General features: G+C 40.6%; 1 protein-coding gene across 2 annotated transcripts in view; it reads left to right on the forward strand.

The window, feature by feature from the left end:
- Positions 1 to 18,801, forward strand: part of PPAT (phosphoribosyl pyrophosphate amidotransferase) — a 69,470-nt gene that overhangs the window by 25,804 nt on the left and 24,865 nt on the right. The window lies entirely within an intron of this gene.

Genomic DNA, 18,801 nt, shown 5'->3' on the forward strand with positions numbered 1-18,801 from the left:
AGCTTCCCCTTCCCCTCTGCCAGACAATATTTAGTCCTGAATCTTTGCAAAGAATATGTGAGTACAGAGTACTGTAAGAAGCTTATGATGTGTATTGTGTTTTTATGAGATTTTGACCTCTTCTCTAATTTTACCTGAATGTTAATCAAAATACCATACTCTTGTTATACCATAGCATATAATAATTCCGAATCTTGGACTGACAGGATTTATGTAGAACAAAAAGAAATAATGGTAAATTCCATTTGACTCACCTAAACCAATATCCTCTTCTTCCTTTATATGTGTGGCACCTAGTTCTTCTAAAAGATTGCTTACAGACTTGTCTTCATTGAATTTGTCAGGGAGCACTGTAAATGTATAATGCATACTGAATTAATGAAAAGCATAGAAGTCACTACATAAAGTGCTGGCATTCTCTTCTACTTAAGGTTTGTAGAACTTTGTTGTCCAACTAGTGTTTCAGAATATCTCTCCAGTGGTTTTTAGATATAAATTGGCTTACTAAATTAAGGATTTTATGTAAAATAGGAACTTTTATTTACCTGTGTCAGAAACTTTCTCTATATGTGTGACCTGTAGATCTTCTGACATATTACTAACAGAGTCCTCTTCACCTGTGTCTCCAGGTATTCCTGGGTGAATAATTGTATTGAATTAGGGCAACATATTTTGCAATAACTCTGTAGTTATGGAAGTTTTACTTTACCTTTTTACAGGTTATTTAATTTGTTAAAAATCAAAATGAAAGGGCCTAAAACAGGCTTGTAGGTACCCTTGACGAATACTTACTACTACAACAACAACAAACAATCCTGTGAATTACAGATCCAGCAATTTCACTCAATATTACTAGCCAACAATGACAAAAGAGAAAATAAACACAGATCCTACCACCATTCCACTCACAAACTTCACAATTCTTCCTCTTTTACAAAGCTTGGAAGACTAGACAAGTATTGCAATTTGTCCTAAAGGTCAACAGATTTAGACTCTCTTTTGAGCTCACTTCCTCCTTCGGTCCAAAAGTTGAGAGGGGTGGCATTGTTAACTAAATCAGTGGCTCTCAACCTTTCCAGACTACTGTACCCCTTTCAGGAGTCTGATTTGCCTTGGGTACTTCAGAGTTTCACCTCAACTAAAAACAACTTGCTTATGAAATTAGACATAAAAATACAAAATTGTCACAGCACACTATTACTGAAAAATTGCTTACTTTCATTTTTTGCTATATAATCAGTTGGAATATAAATATTGTACTTGCATTTCAATGTATGGTGTGTGTGTATATAGATCAGTATAAACGAGTAGTCTTCTATATGGAAAATTTGTTTGTACTGCCTTTTATGTAGCCTGTTGTAAAACTAGGCAGATATTTAAATGAGTTGCTATGCCTACTGGAATACCTCTATGTAATCCCTGTGATATGTTGAGAACCTCTGAACTAGATCATGGACTGATCTTCGTCTTTCAGGGTATATCTACACTTCAATTAAAAACCCATTGATGGCCGATACCAGCTGACTTGAGCTTGGGCTGCAGGGCTGTTTAACTGCAGTACAAACGTTCCCCAAGCTCTAGCCTGAGTCTGAATATCTACACTTTAATTATACAACCCCACAAGCCTGAGCCCAGCTGGCATGGGTTAGCCATGGATGTTTAATTGCAGTGTAGACATACCCACATTGGTGTAAGAACAGACTCATCTGGTGTGTGTGTGTGTGTGTGTGTGTGTGTGAGAGAGAAATATATACACATACAACTCCAACTTCTCTACTACTTTTCAAATATCCTTTGAAAACTCTTTTCTCCCTTGCCTTTTATGCATCTTAGTTTCTCAATCCCTTTTATATAACAGGAGGTAATTAGCTAGTATGAAAAGTTACCATATATAGTAAAATAATGTTTTATAAGTAGACAAACTGCTATGCTTCCGTTCAGCATTTATTTTTTTTAAACATTTAAATACTGTGTATTTTTTTAAATGTTACATCAGTGCTGGGAAACTAATAATTGTAAATAATGTTTTTATAGCAAAGTTCTTACCTAAGGAGTCTCTTTCTGTTTTAGCTTCTATCCAATCTGTAGGCCTTTCACCTTCTTCATTATCTGATTTGCTTGATTGCTCTCCAGTGTTGTGTCCCAGAATGGCATCCAGTTCATTAAAAAATTTCATACTTTTACTTGTATTCCCTGAGTCTTGAGCATTTTTTATGCTTTTGTATTCATGTTTTAAGTTTTTATACTTTGTTCTGCACTGCTTCCAGTCCCTTTCAATTCCAAATTTTTGAAGCCTAGCAGCAACCTGTTCAAATATTCTTTTATTTCTCACTGTCACTTCAAGTTGTTGCTGGATGTTTTTGTCTGACCATATATGTATTAGAGCTCTGACTTCATTGACAGTCCAGTGTTTTCCTCCTTCATTTGCTACTGTTGGAATAAAAGGTGGATTTTTGGATGTCTCTAATGTTGATGTTGGGTTACCTACATCAGGTGGGGTGGGGGAGAGACACAGGTATGGGTTACCTGCGTGGGGTGGGGTGGGGTAGGGTAGAGGAGGGCAGAGAGAATGAGAGTGAAGGAAAATATTTTATTATTTTCTTCACTTTTTTATTCACAACATTGGAGAAAACACAGAAATAAAATCAAGGTATCAAACAAAGCTGTTAATGATAAAACTGTATCTTCTGTCTTTACAAGACAGTAATATAATTAAACCAAAATGCACTAACTCTAGAGAGAGAGTTGTGGGTTGTTTTTTTTTTTTTCTGCCCTCCACCTCCAAAAAAATTAACTTAAGTTGAATACTTTCGGGGTGACACATATTTGCTGTTACTAGTACTTTATGATGTAGTGCTTTACATTTTCATCATCATCTGAAAGTGCTGTAAAAACACTAATAAACCAGGCCTCTTTCTCACTAACATTTATACATCTGCTTAGCTTTATGCACACATGTAATTACTTTGGGTTTGCACAGGTGCACAAAATTAAGTATATGTAAGGATTAGTAGAGTCAAAGGCTTAATCCTTGCAAAACAACCTTGTTGGGAGAAACCGAGGTGCACGTTATTTGCCTAAAATCACAAGAACTCAGTGGAAGAGGTAGGACTAGAAGCTAATTGTTATAACTTGAAACTTTGCATTTCCTCAATACAGTACAATATAAAAGACTGTGACCAAATTAGAGAACTTACTGTGTATATTAGTAAAACTATTTTTCTTATAAGTGGTTTAGATAATTTATTTCCTTAATTTGAAATTTTTCAAATTGTACTTTTGCTAGCAACCACTAGTTTTTTAAATTTTGGGGGAAATTGGGAGGAGAAAGCACACTAGGAAATTGTGGCAAAAATATGTTCTCTTAAAACAATTAAAAAAAATTATTATTTTAGACAGTAGTAGTAAATTCAATTAGGACTTCAGTTTTCTGATCAAATCAGTTTACAAAACTATTTTATTTTGTACTCCATTTGAAACAGAGAAATAGGATTAGGTCTTTCTAATGTTTTTGTAGATTTAGAAAATTATTTTCCTTTTTTTGTTTTCTTAGTGATTTCAGTACTTACAGAGAAGTGCAAGCATGGCAGTGCAGAGTCGTTGGCATAAATTTTGCAATCAGTGTGTTTATGTGACTTTTTTGCCTTCACAACCATCCCTTTCCAAATGGTAAACCATGCTGTGGTGGTTGGATACTTCAGTCATTAAGTTCTGTATGGTGGCAAAAATTACCTTTGCTAGCGTAGTCTGATTCAGTGACGGATACTTATGTGAATAAACCTATTTGGTGATAAAACTTGGTCTAGAGGGAATAGTCATTGGTTTATAGAGACTCATGCAGATTCTAATCATAAGGAAGCTTTACTAATAGATAGCATTTCCCCTCTTTTTAATTTTAAGTCGCAAGTCAGATTCTAGGAACCTCTGCAACTGCTGGCCCATTGATACATTACAGGTGGAGAGGCTACTCCTAGGTGACTTACCAACTAGTCTTTCTACATTTGCCTTAAAGGAGCATAGGATTGTTTCTTCTGCAGTTGAGTTGAGCACTACAGGAATAATCACACTGGATCACGTAAGAACGGCCGTACCGGGTCATACCAAAGGTCGATCTAGTCCAGTATCCTGTCTACCAATAGTGGCCAATGCCAGGTGCCCCAGAGGGAGTGAACCTAATGGGCAATGATCAAGTGATCTCTTTCCTGCCATCCATCTCCATCCTCTGACAAACAGAGGCTAATAGCCATTTATGGACTTAACCACCATGAATTTATCCAGTTCCCTTTTAGTGAACACCAAAGAAGCTTGAAGTGGTTGCAGCTCAGAATGATTGGAGTTGTCTTGGCAGCAACTGCTTTCTATTTGTATCTAGATATTTTTAAGTGGCTATCATTTTGATATATAAGAGCCAACCACTGAGGCTAGAGAGAGAGAGAAAGAAAAGGGCCCAAGATGCAGAATGGGGAAGGTCCTCCATTAACTCTTCACATTCCACAATTCACGACTAAGGAGTATGTCAGTTTGGGGTGATGACTGTTTAGCTTATGCATCTGGCCAACATTTCTATGGGTAAATCAGACTGCATATAAGCTAGACTTCAAGATTTGCATGACTTGAAATTGTTCTGGGTTGGGTCTCAGTGGGTATGTGGATTGAACATTACTCCAGAAGTTTTTATTTAGAAAATGTTGAAATGGGATGCTTTGACAAGTCTGAAACCTTTTTCAAGAACTTTTAAAATAAAAAATTGTCAAAACTGACCCTTTCTCACAAGAAGTTACGGTTTTGAAAAATTAGCACTTTTTTAATAGAAAAAGTTTCAAAAATTCCCAACTAGCTCTAAAAATCTTGTCAATGGGGTGGTTTTGGTAGCACAGTAATTCACAAAGCATACACTGTGATTTGATATTAAGCCTTATGCACTGATAAATGAAAAGACTAAATACCTCAGTTTTCAGAGCTAAAGCTTTGCCTAAACTTTCTCACAATAGTACCCTTCCACTCTACTGTATGCAGGAATTTAAAAACAAATCTAGAGAATGAAGAGTGAAGTCATTGTTTTTCCTTTTGAGAGGTGCCCAGGTTCTGCAATGATGGGCACCAATAAAAGATAGGGCTTATACCTACTCTGCTATTGCATGGAGGTGCACATAGTAGCAATATGCTCTCCTGAGGGTAATTCTAGGTTTACAGTGGTGTCATTGCCCCAGGCCCACACTCAGAAGGGCCTCACTATGGTTGCCAGGCAAGAGCATTGGAAGCTCCCTAGAAGAGAGTGTGTGTGTGTGTGTGTGTGTGTGTGTGTGTGTGTACGGGGGGGAACCAGTGCCCGGACCAAGGCCCGCCCTCTGCTTTGCCCTACCCTTCATGGTCATACCCCCACTCAGCCTCTTCCCTGCAGGCCCTGCCTGGCATTTGCTCCTCTCTTCTCCTTCTCTTCCCCTCCTGCCCCCCAATCGCTCACCATTAAGGCAGGAAAACAGTCAGGGGGCCATGAACACCTTTCTTCCCGCCTCACCCCCCACGCCCTTCCAGCACTCCTGTTGCTAGGAGTCTAGTTTTTTGCCCAGAAAATCCGGTCAAAAAGTGGACCTAGCAGTTGACTGGACACTAAAAGTCCAGTTACAGAAGCAACCACAATCAGCCTGCCCACCAGGAGGGTGGGAAAAGTAGCTGCTGCTGCCTGGAGGAGCTGTAGCTCAGCTGGAGAAGAGGACATATGGCCACCAGAGTAATTAAATCTTTTGTCATAGAATATCGGGGTTGGAAGGGACCTCATGAGGTCATCTAGTCCAACCCCCTGCTCAGAGCAGCACCAATCCCCAGACAGATTTTTGCTCCAGATCTCTAAATGACCCCCTCAGGGATTGAACTCACAACCCTGGGTTTAGCAGGCCAATGCTCAAACCACTGAGACTGGCTTCCAAGGGCCTGGGCCTCGCAGAGTGAGGTAGATACCAGCTCTGTGCTGCCCTGGGGTGGATTCCTGTATGCCTCCCCCACCATCCACACCATGCTGTGCTTGCTTCTGTACCCTGCCTCACTCCAGGGACCACCTTCTACTCCTGCCCTGCCCAGCTGTGCCTGGCCCCTCCCTTACTCTGTGGACTGACCCCCTACCCCTGTCTCTTACAATTATTCCCCATGGGGTTCCACAGATATGTTTGGCACCAGGCCCACAAAACGTTAATCTGGCCCTGCCTGAGGGTCACGATGCCCATGAGGGAATTCTGCTCTGAGAAAGATGACTGTATTCTACTGGGGAGTCATCTTTAGTTTCCAGCAAGGGCTTCATAGAAGCCTCGCAGAGAGAGATTGCAAAGTGATGTGTGTCTGCCAGCCCCTGCTGAAGTGGGAAGTGTCAGATATATTGTATCATTGCAACTCCCCTCTGGCAAGATGTGTGCTAGCTTCTGCCAGTGCAGCCCCTGGAATGAATCTTGGCCTAGTTTTTAAAAAAAAAAAAAATTAGATTTTCTTCCAGGACTCAGTGTTAAGCTCTCTGCCTCTGTTTTCCCATCTGTACAATAGGACGAATGGCACAGAAGTACTAAAGAATAATATTCATTTAGATTGTCTATCCCCTTAGTTATTGAGCTGTGTGAATTGTAAGCAAAACTATAGATATATCAGGAGTGAAATTCTCACCCTCTTTTCTGCCATGTAAAAGGGCTCTAAAGTCCCAGATCCAGTTGGAGGACAACTCCCTTGATGCAACTAATGTAATAAACCTTCACATCTCTTTAATAAAATTTCTATTCATCTGGCTTTCAGCTGGAAAAAGTTTCCTACTTAATGAGTGTAGACATGCCTTACATTTCAGTCAAAAGCACATAGTCTGGGTCGGGGGAAATGTATATTAGGGTTTTCAGATTTGCCAGTCACCAACTAACTGGTCATGAGGACTTCTTGCTGGGGAAGCAAATGTTTTACATTGCTTGAGCCTCTGTTGAATATGAGTATCCTTAGTAAAAGCATTGTTGCAGCTAAACAGTTCCCAGCTGAGTTGTTGGGTCATGGGTGGGTCTGTGGATTTGCTTGCCAAACCCCTGCATGAAATTGGAATCCAGCTGCTGTGGATGCTGTTGGGGTCTTGAGTAGTCTGGTAGTCTACAGCCTAGGTCACAGGATTTTATTTTGTTAAATTCCTTCCGATCTCCTCTGCACTCAGCCCATTTACTCATAGGTTTGCCAATTTGTGCAGAAATTGCATGATGGTGGAAATTCCACAGATGACACATGCCTCACATGCTATCATATGATAGGTCCTCAATCAGTATGCAATAAAATACTCTTAAAATAAACTGAGTTAATCTGATTAGCTGTTGCAGGGAATGATTTTTGAGGGTGAAAGCTGATCATGCAGTCAACCAATTGGTCATGCAGTGGTCATCTGCCACCTATAGTGGTAAACATCCAGTTGTTCATGAGGCTGCTGAAATGTAAAACTAGAAGGTGGAAAGAGAGCAATACTGTGTCTGTGGTAAAGTTACCTTTAATCAGAAACTGACTGCTGATGTACTGAGGCTAATGGAAGCTGTTCCTAGCGAGAGACAATTGTTTTATTCCTTTTAGATTTTGTAAGATGCAGTGAGAAATAAATTTAATAGCAGTGTTTTTTGCTTTTCTCCCCGCAGCATCATACTGTACCTAGTTCAATTGGTCTGACATGTGAAATAAAAAGTAATGGATCCTCTGGGACATCCTCATCCTCTTCTAATGCAACTGATATTTCACCTAAAGGGGGTAGGGAAAGAATTTTCTTATCAACAGATATGGAATAAATCTATCTAGACGATATTACAATGTGTAAACTGCAGTCAATTCACTGTGGCAAATTCATTCGCTTACAAGCATAGAAATGTAGACAGGAAGTAACTAATCATAATGGGATAGATGTGTTAGTGAACTTTTTAATATTTTTTACTGCATTAGAAACAAATTATAAAGTACATGTAAAGAAGAGAGCTGATTTGCCTCTTTTGGCTCATATGTGCCTTTGCTTCTGTTTGGGTGGGCTAGCCTATTTTTCAGAATATACATACTACTAGCCCAGGGGTGAGCAAACTTTTTGGCTTGAGGGCCACATCTGGGTATGGAAATTATATGGCAGGCCATGAATGCTCATGAAATGTGGGAGTTGGGGTGCAGGAGGAGATGTGGGCTCTGGCTGGGGGTGCAGGAGGGTGCTCTGGGCTGGGACTGAGGAGTTTGGAGGGCAGGAGGGGGATTAGGGGAGGGGGTTGGGGCATGGGAAGCGGTCAAGGGTACAGGCTCCAGGTGGCGCTTACCTCAAGCAGCTCCCAGAAGCAGCAACATGTTCCCCTTCCGACTCCTATGCAGACGTGTGGCCAGGCAGCTCTGCGTGCTGCCCCGTCCACAGGTGCCACCCCTGGAGCTCCCATTGGATGTGGTTCCCGGCCAATGGAAGCTGCAGAGGGGGCAGCATGCAGAGCCCCCTGGCTGCCCCTATGCATAGGAGCGTGGGGGGCGCCAAGCCCCGGACCTTGCTCCCCGGTGGGGAGTTGATGAGAGTTGGATTCAGAGTTTGAAATAGTGAAAATCGGAGGCATTACACCGAAGGTTAACTGGATCCCGCTTTCTGGTGGGAGCTCGAGGGCCGGGTTAAAACATCTGGAAGGCTGAATGTGGCCCTCCAGGCTGTAGTTTGTCCACCCTTGTACTAGCCTGTCACGTTAAAATAAAAAACAGAAGCAAAAACCCCAAATAGCCACAATTTCCAGATGGATCCATATTATCTAAAGCAAGTTCATACAACAATAAAACAGCTAGAATTATTGCAAGAATAGCTTTTAAATGTGATAAGGGAAAAACTGAATTAAATAAGGTTGGATCAGAGCAGACATTTACTTGATTGAACTCTGACCTGTGGTATGGTGTCCCTCCATGAGTTCTGAGACAGTTAGTTATTGTAGCAAACACCAGACAGGTGTATAAGGCATGCATGCTTCAGTGAAGTTCTGAATCTGAAGAATAATTTTGATTAGATTTGGGAGAGTAGATGGATTTGTGTGACCTACCTAGTTGGAATGGACATCATCCATTTCAGCACTTTCAAACATCCTATAAACATGGTATGTTTTATTTAGTGTTGAATAACATTTACAATACATTTTTTGTTACTGCTGAACAATTTGAGTTACGGATATCTGTGGGACAGGTAGTGTACTGCTGCACTGCATGTCTAATCTGTATACATACATGTATTATTTACACAGTGCTGTTGGAATATCTGATATTAACCTGATATTAGACAAAATTAAAAATGGGATTTAGACTCTGAAGATTGACTTGCAATGAGACTTAGGCAGCTAGGCCCAGATTTTTAAAGGTGTTCAGACTCTGCGTGGCCCAAAGGGATGAAGTCCAGCACAAAATAAGGGCTGGCCGTGGTGGAGAGATACTTCATCATCCCTCTCTGACCTTGTGGAAGATACTCAAATTAAAATAGCTGCAGGATGTATTAACTGTCTTCTGCATTTCTTCTCCTCTCCTTCCCATTCAGAGCAGTGGGGGGCACTGGGTGCCAGAGCTGCTGTAGGAGAACAGGGCTTCCTATGGATGCAGAGTGGTTCCTTCCCCCTCCCCCTGCAAGAGTGTTACTTTCAGGTCTGCCCCCAAAGACCCTTCTAAAATTAAAATCATAGAAGTGTAGGGCTGGAAGGGACCTCAATAGGTAATCTTTTTTTTAAAAAGGAAAGGAGGAGGACCCGGGGAACTACTGACTGGTCTGCCTCACTTCCGTCCCTGGAAAAATCACGGAGCAGGTCCTCAAGGAAATCATTTTGAAGCACTTGGAGGAGAGGAAGGTGATCAGGAACAGTCAACATGGATTCATCAATGGCAAGTCATGCCTGACAAACCTGATTGCCTTCTATGATGAGATAACTGGCTCTGTGGATATGGGGAAAGCAGTGGTTGTGATATATTTTGACTTTAGCAAAACTTTTGATACGGCCTCCCACAGTATTCTTGCCAGCAAGTTAAAAAAGCATGGATTAGATGAATGGATTATAAGGTGGATAGAAAGCTGGTTAAATTGTCGGGCTCAATGGGTAGTGAACGATGGCTTGATGTCTAGATGGCAGCCAGTATCAAGCGGTGTGCCCCAGGGGCTGGTCCTGGGGTTGGTTTTGTTTAACATCTTTATTAATGATCTGGATGATGGGATGGATTGCACCCTCAGCAAATTCGCAGATGACACTAAGATGGGGGGAGATATAGATATGCTGAAAGGTAGGGATAGGGTCCAGAGTGACCTAGACAAATCGGCGGATTGGGCTAAAAGATATCTGAGGTTCAACAAGGAAAAGTGCAGTTCTGCACTTAAGATGTAAGAATCTCATGCACTGCTGCAGGCTGGGAACCGACTGGTTAAGCAGCAGTTCTGCAGAAAAGGACCTGGGTTTACAGTGGATAAGAAGCTGGATATGACTCAGCAGTGTGCCCTTGTTGCCAAGAAGGCTAATGGCATATTGAGCTGCATTAGTAGGAGCATTGCCAGCAAATCGAGGGAAGTGATTTATTCCCCTCTATTCGGCACTGGTGAGGCCATATCTGTAGTATTGCATCCAGTTTGGGGCCCCCCACTACAGGAAAGAATGTGGACAAATTGGAGAGAGTCCAGCGGAGGGCAACGAAAATGATCAGGGGGCTGGGGTACATGGCTTAAAAGGAGAGGCTGAGGGAACTGGGCTTGTTTGGTCTGCAGAAGAGAAGAGTGAGGGGAGGTTTTGATAAGTCTTCAACTACCTGAAGGGGGGTTCTAAAGAGGATGGAGTTAGGCTGTTCTCAGTGGTGGCAGATGACAGAACCAAGGAGCAATGGTCTCAAGTTGCAGTGGTGAAGGGGTAGGTTGGATATTGGGAAACATTTATTTCGCTAGGAGAGTAGTGAAGCACTGGAATGGGTTACCTAGGGAGGTGGTGGAATCTTCACCCTTAAAGGCCCATCTTGACAAAGCCCTGGTTGGGATGATTTCGTTGGTGTTGGTCCTGCTTTGAGCAGGGGGTTGGACGAGAACAGGGGTCCCCAATGTGGTGCCCTCGGGCACCATGGCGTCTAAGTGTGCCCACGTACTTACTGGTGGATGAGCACTCGCCAAAATGCCATCGACAAACAGCATCATCCAGAGGTGGCATCGCTGAAATGCTGCTGATTTTCTGCGGCAACGCCTCTGGATGACGCTGCTTGTCAGCGATATTTTGGCAGCGACGCCTATTGATGCTGCCTCTTGGCGTCATTTCGGTGGATGCTCGTCCGCTGCCACGGTCCCCTGTGGCTCGTCGTCTGGCGCCCGCCAGATGAAAAAGGTTGGGGACCACTGGACTAGAGTGATGCCCTCCTGTGGTCTCTTCCAACCCTAATCTTCTATGATCTAGTCTAGTCCCCTGCACTCATGGCAGGGCTAAGTAATAACTAGACCATTCCTGACAGATCTTTGTCTAACCTGTTCTTTAAAAACCTCCAGTGGTGGATTTCGCAACCACCCTAGACAATTTGTACCAGTGCTTAACTACCCTGACAGGTAGGAGAATTTCCTAATGTCCAACCTGAACTTTCTTTGAAGCAATGGGCCTAAAATTGCAGCTTGTCCTATCCTCAGAGGTTAAGGAGAAACTTTTTCCTCCCGCCTCCTTGTAATATCCTGTTAGGTATGGTAGACCTCCAATTTATGAACAACTCAGGACTGGAGGTTGATTGTAACTCTGAACAAAATGTTATGGTGGTTGTTCTTCCCAAAGTTTACAACTGAACATTGACTTAATACAGCTTTGAAAATTTATAAGCAGAAGAAAAATGCTGCTTTTAACCATCTTCAGTTAAATAAAACAAGCACAAACAGTTTTCTTGCCTTGTCAAATCTTTTTTTAAACTTTTCCTTTATTTTTATTAGTAGTTTACGTTAACACAGAACTGTACTGTATTTGCTTTTTGTGTGTATCTGCTGCTGCCTGATTGTTTACTTCTGGTTCCAAAGGAGGTGTGGGGTTGATCACTCAATTTGTAATTCTGGTGTTCATAACTGAGGTTTACTGTACTTGAAAACTGTTATGTCCTCCCTTGGTCGTTTTTTCTCCAGACTAAACTAACACAATTTTTTCAATCTTTCCTCATTGATTGTTTTCTAGACCTTCAGTCACTTTTGTTGCTCTCCTCTGGATTTTTTTCTAGTTTTGTCACCATCTTTCCTGAAATGTATTGCCCAGAACTGGACACAATACTGCAGTTGAGGCCTTATTAGTTTGGAGTAGAGTAGAAGAATTTTTTTGTTTTGCTTACAGCACTCCTGCTGATACATCCCTGGGGTGGGTGGGTGGGTGTGTGTGTGTGTTTGCTTGCAACAGTGTTACACTTTTGACTCATATTTAACTTGTGATCTACTACGCCCCCCAACTCCCTTTCCACAGTACTCCTCCTTCTTAGGCAGTCATTTCCCATTTTATGTATGTGCAATTGATTGTTCCTTCTTAAGTGGACTACTTTTCCATTTGTCCTTATTTGAACTTCTTATTTACTTCAGACCAATTTTCCAGATTATTCTGAATTTTAATCCTACTCTCCAAAACATCAGTAGAAGAGTAGAAAATCTCATTAATGAAATCTTTTCTTTCATAAGAAATAATGAAATAACTAAGACATACATTTTAAAAGACGGTGTGTCAGAAAATAGATTTAAAAATTCAGTTAAAAACATTCTTATTGAGAGTTGTCACTTCAATGGGAATTTCCCCACTGACTTTACTAGAGTAGGATTGGACCCATAATGCATTATCATGTAACTTTTCTTACTTGTGTATTTGAATGCACAATTCATGCATACTATTCTTAAACACCCTATGTACTAGTTGTATGTTACATTTATGTTTTAATGTGTGTGTTTTGGCTGAGTTGTGGTTGTGTTAATTTTTGCATTTCAACTCTGAACTATTCATATTACATTATTGCCATTGACTGTGTATTTAATTTTGTGTTTTATAAAGAAGAATAAAACCAAATGCACAAACGCTTCCCTTATTTCCTTTTCTGTATAGACATTTGAATGTACCACTATTACATAATACTTTTGAAATCAAATTTTTCACATGCCCCAAAATGCAGTACATTCCACCAAGGATACAGTTTTTTAAATTAATACCCTGGATTGAGGTTCATCAGAAAGGCTGGCTAATCGTTGGGTCCTTTCTGAAGTTATCTTAAAGATATTCAGGATAAGGGATATGAAACATTAATTGAAAATGCCCCATAGTGATTTAAGGTTCAAAGGCAGAACCGCCGAGAGGGGGAGTGTCATAAACAGATAGTTAAGGATTAATGCCACTTTTACCTGTAAAGGGTTAAGAAGCTCAGTAAACCTGGCTGTCACCTGACCAGAGGACCAATAAAGGGACAAAATACTTTCAAATCTTGGTGGGGGGAAGTCTTTTTTGCTTGTGCTCTTTGTTTTGGGGGTTGTTCGCTCTTGGGACTAAGAGGGACCAGACGTCAATCCAGGCTCTCCAAATCTTTCTGAATCGGTCTCTCATGTTTCAAACTTGTAAGTAACAGCCAGGCAAGGCCGTGTTAGTCTTATTTTTGTTTTCTCAACTTGTAAATGTTCCTTTTTGCTGAGAGGATTTTACCTCTTTGTTTGCTGTAACTTTGAACCTAAGGCTAGAGGGGGTTCCTCTGGGCTATATGAATCTGATTACCCTGTAAAGTATTTTCCAGCCTGATTTTATGGAGATGATTTTTACCTTTCTTTCTTTAATTAAAAGCTTTCTTTTTAAGAACCTGATAGATTTTTCCTTGTTTTTAAGATCCAAGGGGATTGGATCTGGACTCACCAGGAATTGGTGGGGGAAAGGAGGGTGGGGGGATGGTTAAATTCTCCTTGTGTTAAGATCCAAGGGGTTGGATCAGTGTTCACCAGGAACTTGGTGAAAAAGCCTCTCAAGGCTGCCTAGGGAGGGGAAGGTTTTGGGGGGACAGGAAGTGTTCCAGACACTGAAATTTCTGGATGGTGGCAGCGTTACCGGATCTAAGCTAGTAATTAAGCTTAGAAGTGTCCGTGCAGGTCCCCACATCTGTACCCTAAAGTTCAGAGTGGGGGAGGAACCTTGGCAGGGGGCAAGTGGGGCAATTTGCCCCAGGCACCGCAGGGGCCCTGTGAGCCCTGGCCCAGTGGTGGTCCAGGTCTTCAGCGGCATTTTGGCAGCGGGGGGGCCCTTCAATGCTGCCGAAGATGAGGAGCAACTGAAGGGCCCTCCACGGCCAAAATGCTGCTGAAGACCTAGACTGCCGCAGGTGAGTACAGGCGCTGCAGCTCCCCCTGCTTTGCCCCAGGTCCCCCTGAATCCACTGGGTGGCCCTGTTCAAAGGAAGCGAAGTTAAAATGAACCATTTGGGCAAACCAGTTTAAAACATGCATGGTAACCTAGAGTTCAGGGGTGGATCCTCAGCTGGTGTAAATGGTCACAACTCCACTGAAGTCAAAAGAACTATAGCAATTTATACCAGCTCAGGATCTGCCCCCTGAACTTCTGTGCATTATTTAAAACAAAATCTAAAGATGGAAGATAACATTAATGTACCAAGCACAATACATGTTAATATTAATTATTTTAACTAAATAGCTTCAAATGACTTATCATAGAACTACATTCATATTAATTTTTAAAATTTCTTTAAGATTAAAAACTAATAATTTGATTCTTAAAACATGGAAAAATCACACTTTCCCAATGGTAAGAGCTGTCCACTTGCACTGTAGAGGGAGAGATACAAAGGGGAGTTAGGCCTCCAACTCCCCTTTGTGCCTTTGAAAATCTCCCCTGTGCTTAATTGATTTTTGTTTTGTAAAAATTAATTCACAGTTGTAACTTAATCCAAACCTCTTCACATTGTAGGAACAAATTGGGTTCTGAGTTGAATCTCTGATCTGTTCTCTCTCCCTCCCCGGCCCCATGATTCTGGTACTGCTGTAGATGATAATACCAGGGAGGCCTTTCTCTTGATGCCAGTTGGGATGTGATTGAAATCTTGTAACAGCATAGCAGGGGCATCTGGTACTGTGAGATCACCAACTGCAGCCCTGATCTAGCCTCAAATCTGAACCCTCACCTAATTGTGATCAAAACATCGTCTCCTCAGCCTAGCTCTAATTGTCTTGTCTCTTTCACCTCTCCCTGTGATATGGTAAATCCCAGTGTAATGCTAATAACTCTCACATGCACAATGAGGGGGGTTAACAGAACCTGATGTGCAACTGGTTTGGTAAATACCACCATTTCTTCATATTTAAAAATGTCTTTTTAATTATTTCTGTCTTGCTTCAGGATGGTCTCTGTTTATATCACTGTAAACATAACATGTTACGTGACTAATAAATACACTAATAGCTTCTTTCAAAAATGTTAAATGTGTTTATCAAATACTCAGTGCAAAAATGCAATATAATTTAACATACTTCACAATTAATAATATTGCATTTAAGGGGGTAAATCTTCTTAAAGTAGTAATAAAAATATTCTAGAATTAAACATCTTTGACTTCAGACCTGACAATTACTCATTAAAAAAAACAAATTTATAATTGAATTGGGAAATTTATAATGTAGTATATTTTCTTTCTGAACTAAAGCTCTAAAATCCTGTTGCAAAGTATTACAAATATATTGCAAAGACATTTTTTAGATGAATAGCAGGACCCAGTTGCACAAAGTACAGAGCCTCTGTGGGACTGGACCTTTCCAGCAGTTAGTGTAATTTGTTAGGGTTATGCTGTATTTACAGACTTCAACACTGGTGGTGCTAACCTTTTTTTTCCCCATCTGCAAGGGATGTATCAAATCATTTGCTGTTCTAACTCTGTTACTAGGGCTATATAATGTGGCTTTTAATATTAACAGATTTATTGTTTTTTGTGCAAAGACAAGAAATAGAAGAGCAATTAATTTTTACCTTCAGTGTTCTCTGTGGTAGTGCTTATGTTCAGCTGTCTCTCAGTTGCAGAGCACCTGCCGTTTTCGTCCTCTGTTAATTGTGTGACTGGTTCATATTGTAGTATAGCATCCAGATCATGAAAAAACTTCATGGTTTTAGTGGCATCTCCAGAGTTGTGGGCATATTTAACTGTTCTGAATTCATACTTCAGATTTTTATACTTTGCACGGCACTGTTTCCAGTCTCTGCAAACTCCTAACTCCTGTAGTCTTTTAGCAATGTAGATAAATATTCCTTTATTCCTTAGTGTTCCATGAAGTTGTTTTCTTATGTTTTTTTCTGACCAGACGCTTAGCAAGGCTTTAACCTCCTCTTCAGTCCAATGCTTTCCTGCTCCACTCTCCATGTTGAAAGTGACCTGGAAATGATTCACTATTTCTAGCCAAGATTTTGTTTCCTAGGAAACCAGACGGCTGGTTGTCAGTAAGCTCCACAGAGATGAAAGGATCTAGTTTTACTGGCTCAAGCTGCCTGAGGGGAGTAACTTGAGAAACTGCCAAATAAGCGGGCTCTATTAGAAGCAGACAAATGAAACAGCTCAGACAAATGAATTGTAATCTAGTACCTAGTATTCCACAAGATAAAAAATAAACTCGGGTGTCTACTTGCTTTATCCTCGTCTTATTCATAGTTTTAAATATGATCACTATTTTTAATCTTTTAAGAAAGAAAGTAAATGAGTTCAAGATTCTCTTGTGTTGTAGTTTGTTAGGAATTAATAAGACATAGTAGCAGGTTTTTTTGCAGCCAGTTCTACATTTTGGAATCTAAAATGTTGGTAAGAGTTCTCATTAAGTTACAAATTATGATTGTATTTGATATTGTAATAGCATTAAAAATACACTATGGAATCATTCACGTTTTAAATTGTCTGTCTGTCTATTTTATAAACCTCCTATTTTATTCTAGGATTGCTCATGAGTCCAATTGATTTAAACAAAAGATCTGCCATTAGTTTTCAGCTTTACACTACAGCACTACATCAGCACAACTGTATTGCGTCTGGTGAGGATGCACTATGCTGACAGAAGCGTGCTCTCCCATCGGCATAATTACTCCCTTTGGTGAGAAGCGGAAGCTATGTTGATGGGGGTACAGAGCCCCTGCCAAGCTCTGCACATCCTATTTCAGAGGGTTTGATACCTGTTAGGATTCCTTTGTGTGTTGGAGGGGACACGTTGCTACAGGGGGTATCTGACACATAAATACCTTGCAACGCTGTGTATCAGAGTGCCATGCAAATGCCTGTTCTCACTTTCAGGTGATATTGTAAATAAGAAGCGGGCAGCATTATCTCCCATAAATGTAAACAAACTTGTTTTGTCTTACTGATTTGGCTGAACAAGAAGTAGGACTGAGTGGACTTGTATGAGGTGAATTGAAAAATGCTATTTCTTTATTACAGTTCAGATATTTGTAACAAATATATAAAGTGAGCACTGTACACTTTGTATTCTGTGTTTTAATTGAAATCAGTATATTTGAAAATGTATAAAAACATCCAAAAATACTTATAAGAAATTTCAGTTGGTATTCTATTATTGTTGTTTAACAGTGCGATTTAAAATTACAATTATTCATGACCGTTTGTTTGGTTTTTAATCTAGTTAATTTGTTTTGCAATAATTGCATGCATTAACTGCAATTAATTGATTGCCCTAGTTTTTTTATTTTAATTTAAGTTGAATTCCCTTTAGCACTTCACTTTACACACAGGTGGTATTAATGACTTCTAAAATAACTTTTGAGACTTAGGACATAATCAGTGGTAGAAAATATACAGTTATTGTTGGGATCAAGCATATTGAACATTTGCACCTGATTCTCCTGTTTTTTAATAAGATCGTCTCTATACATAGAATTATTCTAGAATAGTTACTGCACTTTAAATGCATGCCCTGCCTTAATCAGAATTAACTTTTCAAGTAGACAAGTTGTTACAGTAGTATAACTTGAGAATGACTCCAATGATGCCAATTGAGTTATACTAGTTTAATGTGAGAGCAGAATCACATCCTATTATACAAGACCTGTAGCAGTTTTATATTTAAGTAATATAATAGATACATTTATTTCCCTTTCATCTTCATTAAGCAACTTCATTTAGTATATATGTAACATTTTGTTCAGTTTTTTTTTCTTGACTACAGTTTGTAGATGCAGTCTACAGACATTTTTTTTTTTTTATTTTTTTTTTATTTTGGGGTATTGTATCTTTGAGCAATTAAAGGCTGCATTGGGAATTTACCAGTAGCCAAAAGACCACATATGAATCGATTTATGGTTAAGGCTACAATTTAGTCATGCATCTGACGAAGTGAGTATACACACACGAAAGCTCATGCTCCAAAACGTTTGTTAGTCTATAAGGTGCCACAGGATTCTTTGCTCCAATTTAGTCATAGGTATTTTTAATAAAAGTCATGGACAGGTCACAGGCAATAAACAAAAATTCACGGCCTGTGACCTGTCCATGGAACTTGTACTGTGAATACCCCTGACTTAATCTTAGCTGGGGGGCTCCTGCTCTGGGAGCCCCCTAGCCCCTTTCCCCTTCCCAGGGCCAGCTGCCTTCACCGGCCACCTTTGCAGCAGCCATGGTAGCTAGTCCTGAGGCAGCCCCAGCAGTGGCCAGTGTGGTTGGCTGCAGAGCCGTTCTAGCAGCGGCTGGTATGACTGGCCCTTGGGTTGGTGAGCAGCTGGTCCTGGGGCCAGCCGCTTGGGTGGCCCTGGGGTCAGCCACAGTGGCTGCTGCAGGAGTCACAGAGGTTGTGGAAAGTCACGGAATTTGTGATTT

The sequence above is a fragment of the Gopherus flavomarginatus genome, chromosome 3 (assembly GCF_025201925.1).
Source record: "Gopherus flavomarginatus isolate rGopFla2 chromosome 3, rGopFla2.mat.asm, whole genome shotgun sequence".
Lineage (NCBI taxonomy): Eukaryota > Metazoa > Chordata > Testudines > Testudinidae > Gopherus > Gopherus flavomarginatus.